The sequence below is a fragment of the Loxodonta africana genome, chromosome 2 (assembly GCF_030014295.1).
Source record: "Loxodonta africana isolate mLoxAfr1 chromosome 2, mLoxAfr1.hap2, whole genome shotgun sequence".
In the NCBI taxonomy this organism is placed as follows: Eukaryota; Metazoa; Chordata; class Mammalia; order Proboscidea; family Elephantidae; genus Loxodonta; species Loxodonta africana.
In genome coordinates, this window is record NC_087343.1 from 116,973,053 (window position 1) to 116,988,799 (window position 15,747).

At 35.9% G+C, this 15,747-nt stretch overlaps 1 protein-coding gene across 1 annotated transcript in view; it reads right to left on the reverse strand.

The window, feature by feature from the left end:
- Window positions 1-15,747, reverse strand: part of FBXL17 (F-box and leucine rich repeat protein 17) — a 601,730-nt gene that overhangs the window by 427,865 nt on the left and 158,118 nt on the right. The window lies entirely within an intron of this gene.

Consider the following 15,747-nt stretch of genomic DNA (forward strand, 5'->3'; position numbering starts at 1 on the left):
CTTCACCTTCCTTTCTCTTTTTTAATGTTATTGAAATATAATTCACATACCATAAATTCACCCTTTCAAAGTGAATAATTATCTTTTCGTATATTCACAGAGTTGTGCAATCATCACCAATATCTAATTCAAGAACATTTTCATCACTCCCAAAAGAAACCCCATCCTCATTAGCAGTCATTCCCTATTTCCTCTGGTCCCAGACCCTGGCAACCACTAATCTACTTTTTGTCTCTATGGATTTGCCTGCTTACGACATTTCGTATGAATGGAATAATACAATTTGTGGATTTTGTGGCTGCCTTCTTTCTCATAGCATAATGTTTACCAACATTTATCCATGTTGTAGCATGTATCAGTATTTCATTTCCTTTTTATTGCCAAATAATATTCCATTGTATGAATATACCATACTTTCTACTCTCTTTTGATCTCACTTTAATCGGGCTTTTATCCCTATCATTCAACTGTCACCATGCTATCAAATTAAATGGTCAATTCTGATTCTCATTCCAGTTTCTCAGCAGTATCTGGAACAGCTGATGGTCCTTCTTGAAACAGTTTATTCACTTACTTCACAGTCTCCTGAATTTACTCCTTCCTTACTTCTCAGTCATTTTGCTAAATCCATCTCATTTCAGTTCTTATCCTATTTCTCTTTTCTGTCCATGAATGTTCTCTAGGTAATCTAATATAATCTTATGGTTTTAAATCAAACTATATATTTATGGTCCTCAAATTCGTATCTCCAGCCCAAACCTCTGCACTCTACTTCAAATTGGTATATCCAACTGCCTGCTCACTTTCTTTAGATGTCTATAGGTATCAGTCTTAACATGTCCAAAGGAGAAGTATTTATATTCAAACACAAAACTGTTCCTCACCTGGGTTCCCAATTTCAATGAACCGCACCTCTATATACCCAGTTATTCAAGACAAAATACTTTTCACTTAAAACACCATCCAGCCAGTTCTTCCAAAAATATCCTAAATCTGGCTACTTCTCACCTCTCCCACCACTACCATCTTAGTCCACTGTCAGTATCATCTCCTGCCTAAACTATAGAAACAGCCTCCTAACCAGCCCTCCTGCTTCCATTCCAGTCCCTCTATTGCTTATTCCTCCCACAGCTGCCACAGGATCTAATTTCACTTTCCTGCTCAAAACTCTCCAGTGGTTTATTATACTTCTAACCCAAATTCCTTACCATCGGCAATACGGGCCTAAACAATTTAATCCTAATCAGACCTCAACTCCTTTAATTTCCCTCATACTTCCACCTATCTTCCGTATTCCAGCCAAAATGGTCTCAAACTATTCCTCAAACATGCCAAGCCTGTATCAGTCTCAAGGACTTAATGTTTGTTCTTCCCTCTGCCCCAAATGCATACGTCCTAGATGGCCACATGGCTCACTCCTCCACTTCATTCTTGTCTTCACTTCAATGTCTCCTGCTAAGACTCTTTGGCCTCCCTAGCTAAAACAACAAGAAATAACTCCCCTAGTCATTCTCCGTCCCCTAATCTCTTTGATTTTCTTATCACACTTATCACTACTTGACAACATATACATTTTGCCTATTAATTTGTTTTCTTCCTTTTGCACCAGAATAGAAACTCCAGGCAGGAACTCATCTTCTCCCCTTCCATTAGGGTGATCAACCATTCAGATTGCCTATAACAGCCTCCATTTTAGCAGTGAAAGCCCCATATCCCGAAAAATCCCCTCATTGCCAGGCAAACTGGTTTGGTTGTTCTTTCCACCCTTCACCTAGTCCCCACTCTTATACCATCAGCACCTAGAAGAGTCTCTGGCACTTAGTAAGAGGACAGTGAGTATCTGTTAAATAAATGAATAAGTAATTTTTCCTCTTTGCCTCCTCCCCACTTCATCAGACTTTTTTCTTCCTTATATTTATTTTTAGGCCAAGGATATATTTGTACTATTTTAATCTACTGATTTTAAAAAAACAAATATAATAGTGGCTTTACTTTCTCTGATATGGTTTTTTATGTGTTATTAAGTCTTTTAAAAAGGGGAAGGGGAGATTTTCATACCAGCAGCGCTAAGCTTTGCTGTGTATTAAAATTCCATGAGCACAGTTACAGATACTTCTTAGACAATTGGAATTGGATTTCTGGGTTTATAGGACATCTCAGTCAACTGTCATAATACAGTTCATAAAGTTATGTTCTACAACATGACTTGGTGAGTAGTTCTGGGGTCTTAAAAGCTTGTGAGCGTCCAGCTAAGATACAACTATTGATCTCCACTCATCAGGAGCAAAACAGAGAGAAGACTCAAAGAAGAAACTAGTTTATAGGACAGTCTACGCAAACCACAGGCTTATCTACCCTGAGACTAGAAGATCTAGATGATGCCTGGCTACCACTACTGACCATTCTAATCAGGGCCACAATAGACAGACCATGACAGATGGGAGAAAAATGTGGAACAGAATCTTAAATTTCTATTAAAAAAAAAAAAAAACAGATTGACTGGACTGGTTGAGACTAGAGGATTCCCAACGACTACTGCCCTGAGATATTCTTCAAACTTTGAGGTCACCTTGTTGCTAAATAATAAATTGGCTCAAAAAATAATGAATATCACCTGTAAGTACTGTGTTGTTTTAAAAATCACCTCTATGAGACTAAATGGTTAACAATTACTTTAACAAAGATGAGAATGAAAGGGGGCAGGGAAACTAGATTAATGGAAATGGAACAACCAGAACAGAAATAATGAGAACGTTCATGCATTGTGAGGAAGGTAACCAGTGTCACTGAACAACTTGTATAGAAACTGCTGAATGGTTGAATGGGAAACTAAATTGCTGTGTAAACCTTCACCAAAAACACAATAAAATTTTTAAAAAAGAGAGTCCCTTGAGGAGTTTATTAAAAACACAGATGACAAGACCCCTTACTGGAAAAAAGGTAGGGCCAAAGATCTGTATTTTTATAAACCCCCCAAGCACGTGAAAGTCTGAGAGCCCAGTGCTGCAGAGGTGTTACATTAACAGTATTTGGCATTTCTAATTGGCCCTGCTTCAAATGAAGAGCAGAATGAAATGCCTTTTTTTGTATTCCCCTACCCCCCAAAAATTTCCATGTATAAAATTATCTTCTTGCAATTGTGCTCAAATTTTCATCACAGTTTCACCAACTTGTAGCTTATAAAAGAAGGTCCAAATATTCTCTATCATATGATAAATTTCAGATTCACTTTCCACACAGCCAAGATGAAATAAAAAAGTTAAACACTTTTGTTAGTTTTTCAAACTTAGTGCCCACTTACATCTCCTTTGCATTAGTTTTCATATGGGTGACTTATTTTGTATCTTCCTTATCTATTCTGAACAGATATCAGAAAATAAAGAAATGTGGGCAACATTAATTCTAAAACAATCACACAGAACGTTTTCCTGAAATAAAGAAACCAACAACACCTATGGTAAATCTGATAAAAGATTAATTCTGCCCTCAAAAGTAAAGTATGCTTTAGCATATTAAGACTAAGGGTGCCATTGATGAATTAAAAATGGGCTTTTCTAACACTTAGATTTCCAAAGACATTCTATTAACAAAAAACATTTAAGGTTTTTTCTCCCGGAGAGCAGCTGGAGGATTCGATTAGAACCGTTGACCTCTCAGTTAGCAGCCAAGCACTTAACCACTGCATCACCAGGGCTCCTGGTCTGGGTAGAGCTCTGCATTTATTTTATTTTAAAAGCTTCCCATGAGCTTCTAATGAGTTAAAAAAAAAAAAAAAAAAGAGTAGCCTCGGTTATATGCAAAGTTCTAAGGCCTTGCATTCAAAGTGTGGTCCTCAGACCAGAAACACTGGCATAAACTTGGAGCTTGTCATAAAATGCAGAATCTCATGCCCCACTACAGACCTACTGGGTCCTAATCTCCATTTTAACAAATCCCCCAGGAGATTCTTTTGCACATTAAAGTTTGAGAAGTACCCATCTAGGGATGAAGGACTATGCCATCTTTTTTAGGTAAACTGAATGGTTATGTCATAATCAAAGCACTAACCAAAACCAAACCTACTGCAGTTGAATTGATTTCCTCATAGTAACACTACAGGACAGAGTAGAACTGTCCCATAGGGTTTCCAAGGAGCGGCTGGTGGATTCGAACATGCCTAGCTTTTGTTAGCAGCCGAGCTCTTAACCATTGTGGCACCAGGGCTCCAATCAAAGCACTATGGAAGTGATTTTTAACAACTTTATTGAAGTATCATTTATATACCATAAAATTCGCCCATCTTAAGAGTACAGTTTGTTGAGCTTTAATAAACTTATACAGCTATGCAATCATTACCCATTTTAGAACATTTCCATCACCCCCAAGAATTCCTTTATGCCCACAGGCAATCAATCTCAGCTCCCAGCCCTTCCCAGGCAGGCAATGATCTCTTTCTAGCTCTACGGTTTTGTCTTTTCTAGAAAGTTCATATAAATAGAATTGTGTAATATGTAGTCTTCTGTGACTAGCTTCTTTTGTAATGTTTTTGAGGTTCATTTATGCTATTACATGTATCCCCAGTTTGTTCATTTTATTGCTGAACAGAATTCCATTTTATGGATATGCCATATGTTGTTTATTCACCAGCTGATGAACATTTGAATTGTTTCCAATATCGGGCTTTTAGGAATAATGCTGCTGTGAGCATTCATATACATGTCTTTGTATGGATACATATTTTCATTTCTCTATTTTTTTTTTAACTAGGAATAGAATTGATCTTGGATGAGAAGAGTATGTTTAACTTTTGACCCCTTTTTTGAATTGGGTTGCTGTTATGGATTGAATCATGCATGTCTCCTCCCCCCCACAAAATATGTTAGAATCCTAATCCCTTGGGAATTGGGTTCTTTGTCATGTTAATGAGGTCATATCAATGTAGGGTGTGTCTTTCATCTAATCACTGTTGAGATATAAAAAGAGCAGATTAAAATCCCAAAGAATCCCCAAGAAAGCTCCTAGAGCTAATAGAAGAATTAAGCAACATTTTAGGGTATAAGACCAACACACAAAAATCAGTACGGTTTCTATACACAAGTAAAGAGAAATCAGAAAAGAAAATTTTACTTATAGGATCTTTAAAAAGGGAACACAAAATTTCTTATTTGTCTTTGAACTCTTCAAAATCTATATAAATATTCTTTCTTTTTTCATCTTCACCTTCCTTTGCTTTTCAGTATTATATCTTTCACAGGGTACAGTGCTTATGTTTACTGGAAGCCTTCTCATTTGAAATAGCCATATAAAAACACAAAACAAATTGGAGCTTGTCATATAAAAGGTAAGAGCTAAATGCGGAGATAAAAAAATTAGTATGCATTTACTTTTCAAAAATTTTCAGTAAGATCTTTATCATTATGCTCTTTAATAAAAATTTCATATCTCTAGTAAATTTTTCAAGAAATTTAGAAGCAGATTATCTAAATAGAAATGTTTTCATTTTAAACCAGTCAGATAATATTTACTGAGCACCACCATGTGCCAAGAAATGTGCTATGTACAATGAATAACAGAGATGTACTGCCCTCATGAAACTTACAATCCAGCGAGAAGAGCATGTTAAACAAACATTAATTACAAATGTGATCACTACAAGCTTTCACATTCATATAATCATCTTCAGAAGTCAATAAATTATAACTTTCTATGTACACCATAGAAAGGAGCCAAAAAATGACTAGAAATTAGGCTCAATTATTACAAGTAAGATTCTTCCCAAACATTTTAAGCCAGGTCTTAATTACACGCCTGATATCACTTCAGTAGACAGCTTAATAAATACTGCTTTTACATATCATGAGAAAAAACAAGATTGAAGAATTCACATTTATTAATATAACTTTAACCTTAAATTGGAACTAAACAATCATTTCATCAAACTAACCAGAAATCCAAATCAGTGAAATTTAATATCTTAGCTTTTTATTAAGAAAAATTCCAAACATATACAAAAGTATACAGAACAGTAAAATAAACCTCTATTTCCCAATCACCTAGCTTCGACAATTATTAACTCGTGGCCAATCCTGTTTCATTTACTTCCAAAATATCATATTTATATGTAATTATTTCAGCATATCTCTAAAAGATAAAAAAAAAAAACCCAAACCAAACCCAGTGCTGTCAAGTCGATTACAACTCATAGCAACCCTATAGGACACAGTAGAACTGCCCCACAGAGTTTCCAAGGAGCGCCTGGAGGATTCAAACTGCCGACCCTTTGGTTAGCAGCCATAGCACTTAACCACTACGCCACCAGGGTTTCCCTAAAAGATAAGGCTCTTCAAAAAATCGTGTCCCTAACACTATAATCACATCTATAAAATTAAGTAAAAATGTTCAGTTGAGACAATATGAGAAATGAACTATGCTTATATGGTTTGTGTAAAGATAATAACCCAACACAGTGATTTAAAATTATCATTAAAAATTTAGCACAGTTTTATAAAAAACAACCCTTTGTCAACAAAAAAAAAAAAAAAAATTTTTTAACAAGGTCAGTGAAATTCAAAATTAATCATTTTCTAAATGTCTAAAATTCCATTAGTGTGCAATAAGAATCTGATAATTTGATTGCTTATTTGACCTTCCCTGATTTTTGTTCATTCTATCTTACTTAATGTTAGTCTTTTTTTTTTTTAGGGTTGGAAAAGTCAGATTGGCTGATAAAAAGAGATTTATAAATTAGGCATAAAAGTACTGTGAAAGGGAAGTCCACTGGTCCAGAACAAATGTCACAGGTATGTGTCCCTATTAAAAAGATCTATGACGGCAATGGGAATGGGGTATAAGTTAGATATGACTTAACCACTTAGTATCAATTTGCTGATCTAGTTTTTTTGACTAATACTTCTTTAGTTTATTGAAATTCATTATTTGGATAATCTAAATGAAACAGAAGAATCACTCTAATCTGTGTCTACTCACTCTTTAATTCACGAAAGGGGTAATCTAAAAAGTAATCTACTAATATTACAACCACAGACGTATACAGCAGTGATATTTACTTTCTATCATGCATATTCATTTGTACAGTAGCCCAATGAGGTAGGTCTGCCCAATGTTACTTATGACGAGCCTGGTGCTCTTTTCATCATAACATAAAAAAAATAATAATAATAAAAAAACTACACACACACAAAAAAAACATACTGTCTCAATAATGTACTAACAATACAACCAAAGAATCTATTTGAGCACTAAATCTGAGATCAATTAAGTAATAAGTACTAGTTGTTTCCTATACATACAATTATTTCTTCGGTCATATCACAGAAAAATTGTTTTTATTTTCTAAAGTATTCCCTATTCCACTCTCTTGAACTTTATTTCATTTGTAAATAAAACTTTTAAATTAACAGACATAGGTAGTCTGAGGATTACTTCAAAGACTGTAAAGGAAGAATTCACAAGAGTATGACTGAAGGCTAAATTAGTCTATCAAAGAGGTCACTACTAAAATTTGATTGTATGGATGTATCGTGTTATATAAGAAAACAGAAGTAGTATACACAACTTGAATTCCCAACCACATGTTTGGATGAAGAAAAATAAAGGATGGAATGAACTTAAATTTCAGAAGGCTAATACCCAAAGAACAGTGAACAAGCTCTGAGCAGCAGCAGAAGAGCTAGTTTGTCTTTCAAAAGGCATGCTAAAATTCTCAAACCACGGGAAAAGTAATTTATTGAAGACTTTCAAACTGTCCATGGTTTCATTACCTACGTAACTTTGTATTCTCTGCTTTCCTTTCTCAACTTCTGCCTGAATACATTTTTTTCCCCATGCCATTTGTTCTACTCTTCCTTTTCTTGCATTTCCATCTGTCACCTTACCTCCTTTCTCTGGTTCTTTCCTTTCCTTTTCTTCAGGTTTCTTCTGAATTCTTTTGCCCACCACCTCACCTCACCCTCCCTTAACGAGCTGATCATAATATGGAATGAATACTTTTTAAATTATTGTATTCATTTAAAATCAGTGAAATTAAACTCATTCATCTCAAAAAGAAATTTAAGATTGTGTGACTCTATGAAATCAAGAGGACTCAGACTGCCTTGGTCGCAATCCAGCTTCACCTTCACCTCTTATTAGCTGGGTAACCTTAAAAAAGTTATTTATTACCTGAAAGTTATTTATTATCATAACAAACTACTGGGGTTGTTAGGAGCATTTCAAGAGAACAGCTATATGCCAGAAACATATACTACATGTTCAATAAAGGTTACACAATGTTCAACATACACACTTCCTTCCCCGAAGTCTTTGGGGAAAGGATTTTGAAGATCATTATACAAAGTTAACTTTCAATCCCATTATTGCATTTGATATGGTACAAATCAGCATTTTATGAAAATTCTATGATATGTTCCACCTGCCCTATACCAAGCTATTAAACATTAGAAATGACAACCAAACATACAGGTCTATTTTTCACTTGTTCATCAGGGCAATGTATGAGGGCAAATAAAAAACTCGAGTTAAATGACGCTTCTAGTGGGTAAAATATCAACAACAGGTCTAATTGTACATAACAGGTTTAACTGTACTCTGAGATATATTTAAATAGAGATAACAAAAAGGAATTGACCCAAATAGTTATTTATTTTGTTAAACTATGTTGATTCTATTCTTAAAGGTCTAACTTGACAAACTATTTCACTCTAATAGCACTTAAGGATGGCAGTACATTCCTACTGTTGTTAAAGTCTTCGAAAAATACAACTAGGTCTATACATTCAAAATTAGGTTTTGTAATGCTCTTAAATATACAAGGTCTTGGGTATTAAGTACCAACAGAAAAGTTTATTTGTTAATTATAAAGAAGGTTTCCACGAAGGTATTTAGCTCTGTATATATGAGGAAACTTGATATAAATGTACAATATTCCATAACAACAAAGAATACACCCATCCCTGAAGGATGGATGCATAATATGAAAAAGAAAATGCATAGAAACAAGACATAACCTTCAAAAAGTCTCCTGTATTTGTAAAAATATTTCAGTTTAGGCTTTAATATTTTAATAGGAGAAAATACTTCCCAGGATGAATAAAATCTAACCAAAGCATAAAGTCCTATCAATCTGTGTTTTAATCATAAATGAAAGACAATAATCACTTAAAAAAAAAAAGAGTACAAACACCCTTTTGTATGAATATGGAACATTTCTTACATATTCATGTTTAACACTCTTTAAACAAGCAAACCTATTATCAAAATACAAAACCTAAAATTAGGTTATACATTTTTCATCACGTCAAACAAATACAATCACAGCTCACTAAATGTTCTTTCTTACATGTCAAACAGCTTATAAAATTCTACCTCCTTTAAATAAAGTTCCCAAATAATTGTAAGATGGCAAATTTATCACTCACCCTAACTCAGTTCACTCAGCACACACACACTTAACCTTCACCAAGGAAGCCGTGTTTAGTAACATGAATATAAACAAGGCATTTTCTTTTCCAGTTTTGGAAGAGGAAGAAAAAATATATATCTAACTGTACAGTATAAACCTGTCTCATTATTTTAAATCAGAAGCTCAAAAAGAGCAGAGCTCATGTTGTACAACATCAAAACACAGGTTGATCTCTCCAGGTATAACACTCGAAGGAGGTTTTTAAATATTTTCATGAGGACATTCTATCAAGCCCAAGTTAACACTTACCAGGAGCACAGAGCCTGACAGATGGTGGGTGCTAAATAAACATTTCTTAAATACATGAATGAATCAATCAATCCAAGAAAGGCAGGGTTTGAAAAAACCTCATCACTGAGAACAAAATGACAAATGCAACACAGTATTTCTGTTGTTAAGTCAGTATCTGAATGCCTATTTGCCAGGCACTATTTTTTTTTTTTTTTTATTATGCTAGATGAGGAATCTGGTGGCTCAGTGGTTAAGAGCTCGGCTGCTAACCAAAAGACAGGCAGTGCAAATCCACCAACAGCTCCTTGGAAACCCTATAGGGCAGTTCTACTCTGTCCTATAGGGTCGCTGTGAGTCAGAATCAACCCGACAGCAATGGGTTTGGTTTTGGTTTTGATGCTAGATGATTTTCATTTATATTTGTACTATGGTGTGAAAGTCTTCAAGAAGTTTACACATTTTGAACGAGGAAAAGCACTTCTGGAGACTTCTAAGCACTGGGCTAAGCGGAGAAGCAGAAAGATTTGTGGACCAGGATAAACTATCAATTAAAAAAAAAAAAATGAAAAATTTGAAACCACCCAAATGTATCTGGTATTATCTCTCAGTAGCAGGATTATATAAGTGTAATTTTAATTTCCTTTATACTCTTCTATATTCCCAAAGCGCAACATAAATAATTTTTACTCTTATAGTCACATAAGAAAAAATACTAAAAAAAGAAATAAAACATTGGAGAAAGCTTTCTAAAGTTTACTCTCTTATTTTAACCTAAATAATTTTCATATAAGTGTAGAAAACTTAATACGTAAATATTCTTACAAATGGGGAAAGAGATTATAAATTATTTTAACATATGAAATGTTAAATATATATGTTAATAACATAGCCATACCTGGCCTTTATTCTTCAAAAATAACTTCTACGAACTATGCAATAAGAAAATATATACATTTGTGGTATGCACTGTATCTAAGTACTTTGATTAGGTAGGCCAAAGACAATAATATTTGAAAATCTGCTTACATTTTTTCCTATAGAATGAAAATATGTAAAGTTTTAAAAATTATTAATAAATAGGAAGAATACTGCATAAAGTCAATTTACTAGTTTAGAAACAAGATACAAAGCAGAAATATAAAACATCAAACCACTGTTCCAACATGTGGCTGGATTACATAACAAGACATACGGTACAAAGAGGTACTTCAAAATGCACACGAATATGAAATGTTTATAAAACCAAAAACCCATTGCTGTCGAGTCAATCCCGACTCATAGCGACCCTATAGGACAGAGCAGAACTGCCCCATAGAGATTCCAAGGAGCGCCTGGTGGATTTGAACCGCCGACCTTTTGGTTAGCAGCCATAGCTCTTATCCACTATGTCACTATGGTTTCCGAAATTTTTATAGTGGGATGCATCCCAGGAAGCTGCAAAGCCAACTGCTTTAGCACATGACAATAATGTGCTTGCATCACACAATTTCTCACCAATACTGAGTCTGAGAACAATATAAATCAAATATATCCTAAATATCTTAAATTTCGCCTGCATGAGACTATAAAATTGGGTCATATTTGCTTTTAATAATCTGATTAGGGAGGTAGAATCCTCGCTAGCCTGACCAGTTGAAATTAGCCCCTTCAAATTGTCTCCAGTCATTTCTGATGATGCCTGAAGTGGCACCTCACTCCTTCCCATTCCCAATTAGCTGACATTCCCACAAAATCTTAACTTGTGATTTAGGAGGTAATATTAGAGCCATTACTCCCTGTCCTTGAGCATAAATAATGTGACCCAGCTGAAGATGGACTCACAAGGACCCACAAAGACACATCAACTGTGCCCTGAGGTATAAAAACAATAGCTAGGTCAACCTTGAAAACATCTTTCAGGGAACCTTTCACATAAACAAATCATACTCAGCACAAAAGCCCTGCATACTTTCCACTCTCATGCTTTTTTATTAGCATTTAGTGAATAGTAAGATTTGTTGGATTAATGAAGACCCTCCTGACTGTCCTTACTGAAACTTGTACCCATGATTATTAAGAAAGACCATTCAAAATGTAGAATCACAGTGATTTGGTGGTGTTTATCCAAACTGTGAAGAGATGAGGCTTTCAATGATTTTACTCAATTGTGATGTTAATATATAGAGATGAATCTGTAATGCTCTTTGCACTCGGACAGACATGGCACTAGCAGTATGCTTGTCCGTTCTCCCACTTTTGTCTATTCTGTAACATTCCCTGGGCTCTGGCAGCCATGGCTCTGGCAGCATGCTTTTCCATTTCCTACTTTTGCCTCTTTGAAAGAGCCTATTTGCTTTACCAAACTTTGTGATGTTTCTACCCTGCAACACTTGTTCTGCCCCTCCTGCTCTTGTTTCTGTTGTGTCCCTGTCTGCAGGGGCAGAGCCACTTGATGGCGCTTAGGGCTTCTACTGCCTCTAATGGCTACTCCAGTATCACGGCCTGATCTCCTGCAGGTCCCGCAGCTTCCAGTCCACAGATAGCCAATGACCTCATCCCTGACTCTGAGCCAAACTTCATCACTCGAACCCCAAAAACCTTCCTTTGGGGCCCATCACCACACAATGTCTGTCTCTCACATGCAGTTTCTGGTCCTCCTCCTCCTCTAACCACAGGAATTCAACCCAAGCACAAGGGTTGAAAGGGGAAGAGACACCATACCACTTGCACCTTTCCTTACTTTCCCAACTGATTTAGGAGATAATACCGGAGTCATTACTCCCTGTCCTTGAGTATAAAGAATGTGGCCCAGCTGGAGCTGGACTCACAAGGACATATCAACTGGGCCCTGAGGTATAAAGACAATAGCTGAGACAATCTTGGAAAATATCTTATAGGGAACCCTGCTGGCGCAGTGGCTAAAAGCTAGGCTGCTAACCAAAAGGTCAGCAGTTCGAGTCTACCAGCTTCTCCTTGGAAACCCTATGGGGCAGTTCTATTCTGTCCTATGGAGTCGCTATGAGTTGGAATCAACTCGACGGCAACGGATTTTTTGGATTTTTCACATAAACTAATCAGAGCACAAATGACTCACATACTTTCCACTCTTACCTTTTTCTATTAGTATTTAGCAAATTGTAAGATTTGCTAGACCAATGAAGACCCTCCTGACTGTTGTTACTGAATTATGTACCAATCATTATTAAGAAAGACAATTCAAAATGTAGAATTACGATGATTTAGCAGTTTTTAGCCAATCTGTGAAAAGATGGAAGATTTCAATGATTTCACCCATTTTGTATGTTAATATCTACTGATCAATCTGTAATGTAATGTTCCTAGGACTCAGGCAGACGTGGCTCTGGCAGTATGCTTGTCCACTTCCCTACTTTTGCCTCTTTGAACATATGTGCAATAAAATCTTTCTTTTTGCTTTACTCTAACTTTGTGGTGATTTTACCCTAGAACACTACCATAGCCAAATCTCTCCCTCTTCCTCATGTTTTAAAAATATACATATCGGAAACTAGCACATACTATGTACACAGATGTGTATACAAAAAGAAATGGGCAGGCTGGGGTCTCCATAAGTTCAGATAGTTAAGACCTGGATCTGGAGTCACAAGGACTAGATTTGAATCACTCATCTCACAACACACCAGCCATATAACCACTCCAAACCCCAGTATTCTCCATGTAAACAGAGCCATTCATAGTGCCTACTCCCCACCAAGTTATTGTAAGGATTAAATGAGATAATGCATGTAAACTATTCATATAATACAAGCTGAATGCAATTGCTTGAAAATAAATCAGTTTAGTTTGGCAAAAGTTTGTAATGTTAATCTATGGCAAAATCTGAGTTTTCTGAATCTCATGAAGAAGAAGAAAAAACACTAAAGCATTAAAAGAAAAAAAGCATGCTTTATTTAATGAGGCTTTTTGATTTAGTGTTTTTCTTTTTTTTTAAAGAGTGTTCAGTCTCTTTTTTAATATCTTGGGCAATCTATACTTACCTAACATGCAATGTAACATGGTAAAATCAAGTGCCTGACTGGAAGTCAGATCTTAATTTTAACTTAATTCACAAATGTTTATCAACTATAGCTGGAAAAGGACATCATGCTTGGTAAAGAGGGTCAGTGAAAACAACAGAGGCACTCCAGGAGATAATTAACAAAGTGGCTGCAACAATGGGCCCAAATATACACCAACAACTGTGAGAATGCTGCAGGACTGGGCAGTGTTTCGTTGTTATACACAAGGCTGCCATGAGTTGGAGTTCACTGGAGAGCAACCAACAACAAATGTGATATGCACGCGCTCAACAAAATAAAGGCCCTGTCTAGTGTGAGTGGGGGGAGGGGTGCTAATGTGCACAGATACTCATATTTATGCACATGAGGTACATGTTAAAATAGTTATGCAAAAATTGTTCTGGAAACACAGAAGAGAAAGCAATTAGTTTTGTGCATTTGTGGGGGACCAAATGGCATCCTGGAAGTTTAAAAGCCTTGAAAAAAAGAAAAAAAAAAAGCTTTGAAAAATCTTTAAGAGATCACTCCAGACACAGAAGTGAGGTAGGAACCTCTGTAAGAAAAGAAAACAACAGATGAAAGAGCCCAGAGATGTGAAGGTAAAAGGCGCATGGAAAGAATGAAAAAGTCCAGGTATCAAATTCTGGCTCTGCCCTAGAGAACACTTTGACTACCTTGGACACATTATTTAACTTTCGGTATCTCAGTTTTCTCATTTGTAAAATACAGATAAGACTACCAGACTAAAGATTTCTCATAAATATGGGTGTTCTCATAAAAAAGCATTACAGATAAGACATGCAGCATTTTTACTCAAATAATCCACACCTTCTAAGTTTGTTTGCTAACAATGCCCTCTCCCCACAAGGTATTTTCCTTAAGTGCGCTATGCCAATTTTTTTTACTGCATCAAGTTTAAAAAAAAAAAAAAAAATCAGCATAGCAGCACAGTTGGGAAACAAAAATAGCAGGTGTGCATTATTTTGCATAAAAACTTAGGTAAAAATATGGTAACTTTGTTTTACTGTAATGTCAGATTCCTTTTAACCACAGCTTTCAGATTTCTAACATAATACCCATTCCCATCTAATTGATTCTGACTCATAGCAACTCTACAGGACAGAGTAGAACCGCCCCATAGGGTTTCCAAGGGAACAGCTGGTGGATTCAAACTGCCGACCTTCTGGTTAGCAGCCAAATGCTTAACTACTGTGCCACCAGGCCCTTAAAAATTAATAAATCTAAATTTTTGGTATCAAAAGCTGATAAAAAATTGAATATATTTTAATTTTTATTCATAGAATTTAAGTTTTACTACCTTTTAAATGTCTTCAAATTATTCATCGCATTCTGAATTTTGTATCCTTCATCTATATGATGCCAGAATGACAGGATTCATATTGGTCAGATGCCAGGGATTAACATTCAATCCAGCCCTTCATTTCAAGACAAGATGGAGTATAATATTCCTCTCACTAAGTACTGCTAAAAACCCTGGGCATTACATATAAAACAAACATTTGAAGACTCTGAAAGATGAAGAGAAAAAGGCAGACCATCTAGGACCATAGGGACCTGAAGAGCAACATGGTATTGAGTTCCCTGGACTTTCTTTTGCATCATATATCCCAGGTTGGGTGCTGGAGAAGCTGACAACCTAGAAGTACCAATGGACACAAACACAAAAAGCTGAAAGAAAAGTCTGCTTTTTATAGCCAAAGGATGAGGAAAGGGGCAACACAGCAAGACAGAGAACTTTAACCTTTAACTTTTTAGCAAGATAATAACCACCCTATTTCAGAAAAATATTACAGAAAATAATATAGTCCCTCCATCAGCACTATCAGCAAAGGCTAGTACTAAGGTGGTGTCAGAGAAGGCTAAGGAGGGAGCTGAGATTCTCATCCCCTCACCCCAGCAGTAAGGTCTCTCAAAGTATCATGGAAGCCAGGTGGGGAGCAGTAATGAGCCATCACTCCCCATTCCAGCCAGGGTGCGTCAGCAGAGGTTTACTGGGCAATCTGAACTCCCACCCTGTCC